We start from the raw sequence: 12764 nt of genomic DNA on the forward strand, positions 1-12764 counted from the left end.
ATGAGCGTATGTATGGTGGGTCGATCGACTCATCACACTAAACGTGTTTTGAAAAAAAAATACTTTTATTTTTTAATTTTTAATTTTTTTTTATAGTATCGTAAGTATAGTCGAAAGCTCTATTTTGTTTAAAAAATTCAAGTCGATTTCTAAAATAGAAGCCTCATACGAGTGTTAACTATATGCAGAGTCGCATAAAAGCTCGTTCGAGTTCTCGGTCAATCTGTCGAAAGACTCGGTTTTTATTAAAAAAAATAATGAAAAATTGCTTTTATATGCAAATTAAAATTTCAAACACTTTTTCCATACAACATTTTTCAGTAGGATGTCATTTAGCAAAGTTATGACACGTTGAATTTTTACGTTAGCCGCCATTTTGAAAAAATAAGTTATAGAGGCTGCACGATAGTTCTATGCGATACTCAAAATTTAAATTTTAATCTTCGAAACCAAACAGTTAAGAGCGTTAACTCTTCCGAAAGTCTCAAAATGGCTAGTAAGGGGGTACGATCTAACTGATACATCGCTTGTTTTCAAGCAAAAATATATATTTTTTATATTTTATTCTGATGAACTTTAGGCTTCTAAACATTTCATGTATAGTGACCTTTTTGACGTAATTCAACACTACTGAGTTATAAGTGATTGAATTTCAATACTTGTCGCCATTTTGCAAAAAATTGACAAAATGGATTTTGCTAACAAACATACACAGGATGCTTAAGAATTCTATACTGTCACAAAAATTGAAATTCAAATATGTATAAATAAGCTCACACTGACCTAAACTATATTGAAAATCTTATGAGCGTATGTATGGTGGGTCGATCGACTCATCACACTAAACGTGTTTTGAAAAAAAAATACTTTTATTTTTTAATTTTTAATTTTTTTTTATAGTATCGTAAGTATAGTCGAAAGCTCTATTTTGTATAAAAAATTTAAGTCGATTTCTTAAATAGAAGCCTCATACGAGCGTTAACTATATGCAGAGTCGCATAAAAGCTCGTTCGAGGTCTCGGTCAATATATGGTAAGACTCGGTTTTTATTAAAAAAAAATAATTAAAAATTGCTTTTATTTGCAAATTTAAATTCCAAACACTTTTTGCATTAGACATTTTTAAGTAGGATTTCATTTAGCAAAGTTATGACACTTTGAATTTTTACATTAGCCGCCATTTTGAAAAAAAATTTTATATATTTTTTTTAAACATAACGTATAGGGGCTGCACGTTAGTTCTATGCGATACTCAAAATTTAAATTTTTATCTTAGAAACCAAACAGTTAAGAGCGTTAACTCTTCCGAAAGTCTCAAAATGGCTAGTATGGGGGTACGATCGAACTGATACATCGCTTGTTTTCAAGCAAAAATATATATTTTTTATATTTTATTCTGATGAACTTTAGGCTTCTAAACATTTCATGTATAGAGACCTTTTTGACGAAATTTAACACTACTGAGTTATAAGTGATTGAATTTCAATACTTGTCGCCATTTTGCAAAAAATTGACAAAATGGATTTTGCTAACAAACATACACAGGATGCTTAAGAATTCTATACTGTCACAAAAATTGAAATTCAAATATGTATAAATAAGCTCACACTGACCTAAACTATATTGAAAATCTTATGAGCGTATGTATGGTGGGTCGATCGACTCATCACACTAAACGTGTTTTGAAAAAAAAATACTTTTCTTTTTTAATTTTTAATTTTTTTTTATAGTATCGTAAGTATAGTCAAAAGCTCTATTTTGTATAAAAAATTCAAGTCGATTTCTTGAATAGAAGCCTCATACGAGCGTTAACTATATGCAGAGTCGCATAAAAGCTCGTTCGAGGTCTCGGTCAATATATGGTAAGACTCGGTTTTTATTAAAAAAAAAATAATAAAAAATTGCTTTTATATGCAAATTAAAATTCCAAACACTTTTTGCATTAAACATTTTTTAGTAGGATTTTATTTAGCAAAGTTATGACACTTTGAATTTTTACATTAGCCGCCATTTTGACAAAAAATTTTATATATTTTTTTTAAACATAACGTATAGGGGCTGCACGTTAGTTCTATGCGATACTTAATATTTAAATTTTTATCTTCGAAACCAAACAGTTAAGAGCGTTAACTCTTCCGAAAGTCTCAAAATGGCTAGTATGGGGGTACGATCGAACTGATACATCGCTTGTTTTCAAGCAAAAATATATATTTTTTATATTTTACTTAGATGAACTTTAGGCTTCTCAACATTTCATGTATAGAGACCTTTTTGCCAAAATTCAACACTACTGAGTTATAAGTGATTGAATTTTAATACTTGTCGTCATTTTGCAAAAAATTGACAAAATGGATTTTGCTAACAAACATACACAGGATGCTTAAGAATTCTATACTGTCACAAAAATTGAAATTCAAATATGTATAAATAAGCTCACACTGACCTAAACTATATTGAAAATCTTATGAGCGTATGTATGGTGGGTCGATCGACTCATCACACTAAACGTGTTTTGAAAAAAAAATACTTTTATTTTTTAATTTTTAATTTTTTTTTATAGTATCGTAAGTATAGTCGAAAGCTCTATTTTGTATAATAAATTCAAGTCGATTTCTTGAATAGAAGCCTCATACGAGCGTTAACTATATGCAGAGTCGCATAAAAGCTCGTTCGAGGTCTCGGTCAATATATGGTAAGACTCGGTTTTTATTAAAAAAAAAATAATTAAAAATTGCTTTTATATGCAAATTAAAATTCCAAACACTTTTTGCATTAAACATTTTTTAGTAGGATTTGATTTAGCAAAGTTATGACACTTTGAATTTTTACATTAGATGCCATTTTGAAAAAAAATTTTATATATTTTTTTTAAACATAACGTATAGGGGCTGCACGTTAGTTCTATGCGATACATAAAATTTAAATTTTTATCATCGAAACCAAACAGTTAAGAGCGTTAACTCTTCCGAAAGTCTCAAAATGGCTAGTATGGGGGTACGATCGAACTGATACATCGCTTGTTTTCAAGCAAAAATATATATTTTTTATATTTTACTTAGATGAACATTAGGCTTCTCAACATTTCATGTATAGAGACCTTTTTGCCAAAATTCAACACTACTGAGTTATAAGTGATTGAATTTTAATACTTGTCGTCATTTTGCAAAAAATTGACAAAATGGATTTTGCTAACAAACATACACAGGATGCTTAAGAATTCTATACTGTCACAAAAATTGAAATTCAAATATGTATAAATAAGCTCACACTGACCTAAACTATATTGAAAATCTTATGAGCGTATGTATGGTGGGTCGATCGACTCATCACACTAAACGTGTTTTGAAAAAAAAATACTTTTATTTTTTAATTTTTAATTTTTTTTTATAGTATCGTAAGTATAGTCGAAAGCTCTATTTTTTATAAAAAATTCAAGTCGATTTCTTGAATAGAAGCCTCATACGAGCGTTAACTATATGCAGAGTCGCATAAAAGCTCGTTCGAGGTCTCGGTCAATATATGGTAAGACTCGGTTTTTATCAAAAAAAAAATAATTAAAAATTGCTTTTATATGCAAATTAAAATTCCAAACACTTTTTGCATTAAACATTTTTTAGTAGGATTTCATTTAGCAAAGTTATGACACTTTGAATTTTTACATTAGCCGCCATTTTGAAAAAAAATTTTATATATTTTTTTTAAACATAACGTATAGGGGCTGCACGCTAGTTCTATGCGATACTCAAAATTTAAATTTTTATCTTCGAAACCAAACAGTTAAGAGCGTTAACTCTTCCGAAAGTCTCAAAATGGCTAGTATGGGGGTACGATCGAACTGATACATCGCTTGTTTTCAAGCAAAAATATATATTTTTTATATTTTACTTAGATGAACTTTAGGCTTCTCAACATTTCATGTATAGAGACCTTTTTGCCAAAATTCAACACTACTGAGTTATAAGTGATTGAATTTTAATACTTGTCGTCATTTTGCAAAAAATTGACAAAATGGATTTTGCTAACAAACATACACAGGATGCTTAAGAATTCTATACTGTCACAAAAATTGAAATTTAAATATGTATAAATAAGCTCACACTGACCTAAACTATATTAAAAATCTTATGAGCGTATGTATGGTGGGTCGATCGACTCATCACACTAAACGTGTTTTGAAAAAAAAATACTTTTATTTTTTAATTTTAAATTTTTTTTTATAGTATCGTAAGTATAGTCGAAAGCTCTATTTTGTATAAAAAATTCAAGTCGATGTCTTGAATAGAAGCCTCATACGAGCGTTAACTATATGCAGAGTCGCATAAAAGCTCGTTCGAGGTCTCGGTCAATATATGGTAAGACTCGGTTTTTAATAAAAAAAAAATAATTAAAAATTGCTTTTATATGCAAATTAAAATTCCAAACACTTTTTGCATTAAACATTTTTTAGTACAATTTCATTTAGCAAAGTTATGACACTTTGAATTTTTACATTAGCCGCCATTTTGACAAAAAATTTTATATATTTTTTTTAAACATAACGTATAGGGGCTGCACGTTAGTTCTATGCGATACTTAATATTTAAATTTTTATCTTCGAAACCAAACAGTTAAGAGCGTTAACTCTTCCGAAAGTCTCAAAATGGCTAGTATGGGGGTACGATCGAACTGATACATCGCTTGTTTTCAAGCAAAAATATATATTTTTTATATTTTACTTAGATGAACTTTAGGCTTCTCAACATTTCATGTATAGAGACCTTTTTGCCAAAATTCAACACTACTGAGTTATAAGTGATTGAATTTTAATACTTGTCGTCATTTTGCAAAAAATTGACAAAATGGATTTTGCTAACAAACATACACAGGATGCTTAAGAATTCTATACTGTCACAAAAATTGAAATTCAAATATGTATAAATAAGCTCACACTGACCTAAACTATATTGAAAATCTTATGAGCGTATGTATGGTGGGTCGATCGACTCATCACACTAAACGTGTTTTGAAAAAAAAATACTTTTATTTTTTAATTTTTAATTTTTTTTTATAGTATCGTAAGTATAGTCGAAAGCTCTATTTTGTATAAAAAATTCAAGTCGATTTCTTGAATAGAAGCCTCATACGAGCGTTAACTATATGCAGAGTCGCATAAAAGCTCGTTCGAGGTCTCGGTCAATATATGGTAAGACTCGGTTTTTATTAAAAAAAAAAAAATTAAAAATTGCTTTTATATGCAAATTAAAATTCCAAACACTTTTTGCATTAAACATTTTTTAGTAGGATTTGATTTAGCAAAGTTATGACACTTTAAATTTTTACATTAGATGCCATTTTGAAAAAAAATTTTATATATTTTTTTTAAACATAACGTATAGGGGCTGCACGTTAGTTCTATGCGATACATAAAATTTAAATTTTTATCATCGAAACCAAACAGTTAAGAGCGTTAACTCTTCCGAAAGTCTCAAAATGGCTAGTATGGGGGTACGATCGAACTGATACATCGCTTGTTTTCAAGCAAAAATATATATTTTTTATATTTTACTTAGATGAACTTTAGGCTTCTCAACATTTCATGTATAGAGACCTTTTTGCCAAAATTCAACACTACTGAGTTATAAGTGATTGAATTTTAATACTTGTCGTCATTTTGCAAAAAATTGACAAAATGGATTTTGCTAACAAACATACACAGGATGCTTAAGAATTCTATACTGTCACAAAAATTGAAATTCAAATATGTATAAATAAGCTCACACTGACCTAAACTATATTGAAAATCTTATGAGCGTATGTATGGTGGGTCGATCGACTCATCACACTAAACGTGTTTTGAAAAAAAAATACTTTTATTTTTTAATTTTTAATTTTTTTTTATAGTATCGTAAGTATAGTCAAAGCTCTATTTTGTATAAAAAATTCAAGTCGATTTCTTGAATAGAAGCCTCATACGAGCGTTAACTATATGCAGAGTCGCATAAAAGCTCGTTCGAGGTCTCGGTCAATATATGGTAAGACTCGGTTTTTATTAAAAAAAAAATAATTAAAAATTGCTTTTATATGCAAATTAAAATTCCAAACACTTTTTGCATTAAACATTTTTTACTAGGATTTTATTTAGCAAAGTTATGACACTTTGAATTTTTACATTAGCCGCCATTTTGAAAAAAAATTTTATATATTTTTTTTAAACATAACGTATAGGGGCTGCACGTTAGTTCTATGCGATACTCAAAATTTAAATTTTTATCTTCGAAACCAAACAGTTAAGAGCGTTAACTCTTCCGAAAGTCTCAAAATGGCTAGTATGGGGGTACGATCGAACTGATACATCGCTTGTTTTCAAGCAAAAATATATATTTTTTATATTTTACTTAGATGAACTTTAGGCTTCTCAACATTTCATGTATAGAGACCTTTTTGCCAAAATTCAACACTACTGAGTTATAAGTGATTGAATTTTAATACTTGTCGTCATTTTGCAAAAAATTGACAAAATGGATTTTGCTAACAAACATACACAGGATGCTTAAGAATTCTATACTGTCACAAAAATTGAAATTCAAATATGTATAAATAAGCTCACACTGACCTAAACTATATTGAAAATCTTATGAGCGTATGTATGGTGGGTCGATCGACTCATCACACTAAACGTGTTTTGAAAAAAAAATACTTTTATTTTTTAATTTTTAATTTTTTTTATAGTATCGTAAGTATAGTCGAAAGCTCTATTTTGTATAATAAATTCAAGTCGATTTCTTGAATAGAAGCCTCATACGAGCGTTAACTATATGCAGAGTCGCATAAAAGCTCGTTCGAGGTCTCGGTCAATATATGGTAAGACTCGGTTTTTATTAAAAAAAAAATAATTAAAAATTGCTTTTATATGCAAATTAAAATTCCAAACACTTTTTGCATTAAACATTTTTTAGTAGGATTTCATTTAGCAAAGTTATGACACTTTGAATTTTTACATTAGATGCCATTTTCAAAAATAATTTTATATATTTTTTTTAAACATAACGTATAGGGGCTGCACGTTAGTTCTATGCGATACATAAAATTTAAATTTTTATCATCGAAACCAAACAGTTAAGAGCGTTAACTCTTCCGAAAGTCTCAAAATGGCTAGTATGGGGGTACGATCGAACTGATACATCGCTTGTTTTCAAGCAAAAATATATATTTTTTATATTTTACTTAGATGAACTTTAGGCTTCTCAACATTTCATGTATAGAGACCTTTTTGCCAAAATTCAACACTACTGAGTTATAAGTGATTGAATTTTAATACTTGTCGTCATTTTGCAAAAAATTGACAAAATGGATTTTGCTAACAAACATACACAGGATGCTTAAGAATTCTATACTGTCACAAAAATTGAAATTTAAATATGTATAAATAAGCTCACACTGACCTAAACTATATTGAAAATCTTATGAGCGTATGTATGGTGGGTCGATCGACTCATCACACTAAACGTGTTTTGAAAAAAAAATACTTTTATTTTTTAATTTTTAATTTTTTTTTATAGTATCGTAAGTATAGTCAAAAGCTCTATTTTGTATAAAAAATTCAAGTCGATTTCTTGAATAGAAGCCTCATACGAGCGTTAACTATATGCAGAGTCGCATAAAAGCTCGTTCGAGGTCTCGGTCAATATATGGTAAGACTCGGTTTTTATCAAAAAAAAAATAATTAAAAATTGCTTTTATATGCAAATTAAAATTCCAAACACTTTTTGCATTAAACATTTTTTAGTAGGATTGCATTTAGCAAAGTTATGACACTTTGAATTTTTACATTAGCCGCCATTTTGAAAAAAATTTTTATATATTTTTTTTAAACATAACGTATAGGGGCTGCACGCTAGTTCTATGCGATACTCAAAATTTAAATTTTTATCTTCGAAACCAAACAGTTAAGAGCGTTAACTCTTCCGAAAGTCTCAAAATGGCTAGTATGGGGGTACGATCGAACTGATACATCGCTTGTTTTCAAGCAAAAATATATATTTTTTATATTTTACTTAGATGAACTTTAGGCTTCTCAACATTTCATGTATAGAGACCTTTTTGCCAAAATTCAACACTACTGAGTTATAAGTGATTGAATTTTAATACTTGTCGTCATTTTGCAAAAAATTGACAAAATGGATTTTGCTAACAAACATACACAGGATGCTTAAGAATTCTATACTGTCACAAAAATTGAAATTTAAATATGTATAAATAAGCTCACACTGACCTAAACTATATTGAAAATCTTATGAGCGTATGTATGGTGGGTCGATCGACTCATCACACTAAACGTGTTTTGAAAAAAAAATACTTTTATTTTTTAATTTTTAATTTTTTTTTATAGTATCGTAAGTATAGTCGAAAGCTCTATTTTGTATAAAAAATTCAAGTCGATTTATTGAATAGAAGCCTCATACGAGCGTTAACTATATGCAGAGTCGCATAAAAGCTCGTTCGAGGTCTCGGTCAATATATGGTAAGACTCGGTTTTTATTAAAAAAAAAATAATTAAAAATTGCTTTTATATGCAAATTAAAATTCCAAACACTTTTTGCATTAAACATTTTTTTGTAGGATTTGATTTAGCAAAGTTATGACACTTTAAATTTTTACATTAGATGCCATTTTGAAAAAAAATTTTATATATTTTTTTTAAACATAACGTATAGGGGCTGCACGTTAGTTCTATGCGATACATAAAATTTAAATTTTTATCATCGAAACCAAACAGTTAAGAGCGTTAACTCTTCCGAAAGTCTCAAAATGGCTAGTATGGGGGTACGATCGAACTGATACATCGCTTGTTTTCAAGCAAAAATATATATTTTTTATATTTTACTTAGATGAACTTTAGGCTTCTCAACATTTCATGTATAGAGACCTTTTTGCCAAAATTCAACACTACTGAGTTATAAGTGATTGAATTTTAATACTTGTCGTCATTTTGCAAAAAATTGACAAAATGGATTTTGCTAACAAACATACACAGGATGCTTAAGAATTCTATACTGTCACAAAAATTGAAATTTAAATATGTATAAATAAGCTCACACTGACCTAAACTATATTGAAAATCTTATGAGCGTATGTATGGTGGGTCGATCGACTCATCACACTAAACGTGTTTTGAAAAAAAAATACTTTTATTTTTTAATTTTTAATTTTTTTTTATAGTATAGTAAGTATAGTCGAAAGCTCTATTTTGTATAAAAAATTTAAGTCGATTTCTTGAATAGAAGCCTCATACGAGCGTTAACTATATGCAGAGTCGCATAAAAGCTCGTTCGAGGTCTCGGTCAATATATGGTAAGACTCGGTTTTTAATAAAAAAAAAATAATTAAAAATTGCTTTTATATGCAAATTAAAATTCCAAACACTTTTTGCATTAAACATTTTTTAGTACAATTTCATTTAGCAAAGTTATGACACTTTGAATTTTTACATTAGCCGCCATTTTGACAAAAAATTTTATATATTTTTTTTAAACATAACGTATAGGGGCTGCACGTTAGTTCTATGCGATACTTAATATTTAAATTTTTATCTTCGAAACCAAACAGTTAAGAGCGTTAACTCTTCCGAAAGTCTCAAAATGGCTAGTATGGGGGTACGATCGAACTGATACATCGCTTGTTTTCAAGCAAAAATATATATTTTTTATATTTTACTTAGATGAACTTTAGGCTTCTCAACATTTCATGTATAGAGACCTTTTTGCCAAAATTCAACACTACTGAGTTATAAGTGATTGAATTTTAATACTTGTCGTCATTTTGCAAAAAATTGACAAAATGGATTTTGCTAACAAACATACACAGGATGCTTAAGAATTCTATACTGTCACAAAAATTGAAATTCAAATATGTATAAATAAGCTCACACTGACCTAAACTATATTGATAATCTTATGAGCGTATGTATGGTGGGTCGATCGACTCATCACACTAAACGTGTTTTGAAAAAAAAATACTTTTATTTTTTAATTTTTAATTTTTTTTTATAGTATCGTAAGTATAGTCGAAAGCTCTATTTTGTATAAAAAATTCAAGTCGATTTCTTGAATAGAAGCCTCATACGAGCGTTAACTATATGCAGAGTCGCATAAAAGCTCGTTCGAGGTCTCGGTCAATATATGGTAAGACTCGGTTTTTATTAAAAAAAAATAATTAAAAATTGCTTTTATATGCAAATTAAAATTCCAAACACTTTTTGCATTTAACATTTTTTAGTTGGATTTCATTTAGCAAAGTTATGACACTTTGAATTTTTACATTAGCCGCCATTTTGAAAAAAATTTTATATATTTTTTTTAAACATAACGTATAGGGGCTGCACGTTAGTTCTATGCGATACTCAAAATTTAAATTTTTATCTTCGAAACCAAACAGTTAAGAGCGTTAACTCTTCCGAAAGTCTCAAAATGGCTAGTATGGGGGTACGATCGAACTGATACATCGCTTGTTTTCAAGCAAAAATATATATTTTTTATATTTTACTTAGATGAACTTTAGGCTTCTCAACATTTCATGTGTAGAGACCTTTTTGCTAAAATTCAACACTACTGAGTTATAAGTGATTGAATTTTAATACTTGTCGTCATTTTGCAAAAAATTGACAAAATGGATTTTGCTAACAAACATACACAGGATGCTTAAGAATTCTATACTGTCACAAAAATTGAAATTCAAATATGTATAAATAAGCTCACACTGACCTAAACTATATTGAAAATCTTATGAGCGTATGTATGGTGGGTCGATCGACTCATCACACTAAACGTGTTTTGAAAAAAAAATACTTTTATTTTTTAATTTTTAATTTTTTTTTATAGTATCGTAAGTATAGTCGAAAGCTCTATTTTGTATAAAAAATTCAAGTCGATTTCTTGAATAGAAGCCTCATACGAGCGTTAACTATATGCAGAGTCGCATAAAAGCTCGTTCGAGGTCTCGGTCAATATATGGTAAGACTAGGTTTTTATTAAAAAAAAATAATTAAAAATTGCTTTTATATGCAAATTAAAATTCCAAACACTTTTTGCATTAAACATTTTTTAGTAGGATTTCATTTAGCAAAGTTATGACACTTTGAATTTTTACATTAGCCGCCATTTTGAAAAAAATTTTTATATATTTTTTTTAAACATAACGTATAGGGGCTGCACGTTAGTTCTATGCGATACATAAAATTTAAATTTTTATCTTCAAAACCAAACAGTTAAGAGCGTTAACTCTTCCGAAAGTCTCAAAATGGCTAGTATGGGGGTACGATCGAACTGATACATCGCTTGTTTTCAAGCAAAAATATATATTTTTTATATTTTACTTAGATGAACTTTAGGCTTCTCAACATTTCATGTATAGAGACCTTTTTGCCAAAATTCAACACTACTGAGTTATAAGTGATTGAATTTTAATACTTGTCGTCATTTTGCAAAAAATTGACAAAATGGATTTTGCTAACAAACATACACAGGATGCTTAAGAATTCTATACTGTCACAAAAATTGAAATTCAAATATGTATAAATAAGCTCACACTGACCTAAACTATATTGAAAATCTTATGAGCGTATGTATGGTGGGTCGATCGACTCATCACACTAAACGTGTTTTGAAAAAAAAAATACTTTTATTTTTTAATTTTTAATTTTTTTTTATAGTATCGTAAGTATAGTCGAAAGCTCTATTTTGTATAAAAAATTTAAGTCGATTTCTTTAATAGAAGCCTCATACGAGCGTTAACTATATGCAGAGTCGTATAAAAGCTCGTTCGAGGTCTCGGTCAATATATGGTAAGACTCGGTTTTTATTAAAAAAAAAATAATTAAAAATTGCTTTTATATGCAAATTGAAATTCCAAACACTTTTTGCATTAAACATTTTTTAGTAGGATTTCATTTAGCAAAGTTATGACACTTTGAATTTTTACATTAGCCGCCATTTTGAAAAAAAATTTTATATATTTTTTTTAAACATAACGTATAGGGGCTGCACGTTAGTTCTATGCGATACTCAAAATTTTAATTTTTATCTTCGAAACCAAACAGTTAAGAGCGTTAACTCTTCCGAAAGTCTCAAAATGGCTAGTATGGGGGTACGATCGAACTGATACATCGCTTGTTTTCAAGCAAAAATATATATTTTTTATATTTTACTTAGATGAACTTTAGGCTTCTCAACATTTCATGTATAGAGACCTTTTTGCCAAAATTTAACACTACTGAGTTATAAGTGATTGAATTTTAATACTTGTCGTCATTTTGCAAAAAATTGACAAAATGGATTTTGCTAACAAACATACACAGGATGCTTAAGAATTCTATACTGTCACAAAAATTGAAATTCAAATATGTATAAATAAGCTCACACTGACCTAAACTATATTGAAAATCTTATGAGCGTATGTATGGTGGGTCGATCGACTCATCACACTAAACGTGTTTTGAAAAAAAAATACTTTTATTTTTTAATTTTTTTTTTTTTTTTATAGTATCGTAAGTATAGTCGAAAGCTCTATTTTGTATAAAAAATTCAAGTCGATTTCTTGAATAGAAGCCTCATACGAGCGTTAACTATATGCAGAGTCGCATAAAAGCTCGTTCGAGGTCTCGGTCAATATATGGTAAGACTCGGTTTTTATTAAAAAAAAAATAATTAAAAATTGCTTTTATATGCAAATTAAAATTCCAAACACTTTTTGCATTAAACATTTTTTAGTACGATTTCATTTAGCAAAGTT

This window comes from Plectrocnemia conspersa, unplaced genomic scaffold (genome assembly GCF_051122295.1).
Source record: "Plectrocnemia conspersa isolate PC_06_02 unplaced genomic scaffold, ASM5112229v1 ptg000006l, whole genome shotgun sequence".
NCBI classification, from domain to species: Eukaryota; Metazoa; Arthropoda; class Insecta; order Trichoptera; family Polycentropodidae; genus Plectrocnemia; species Plectrocnemia conspersa.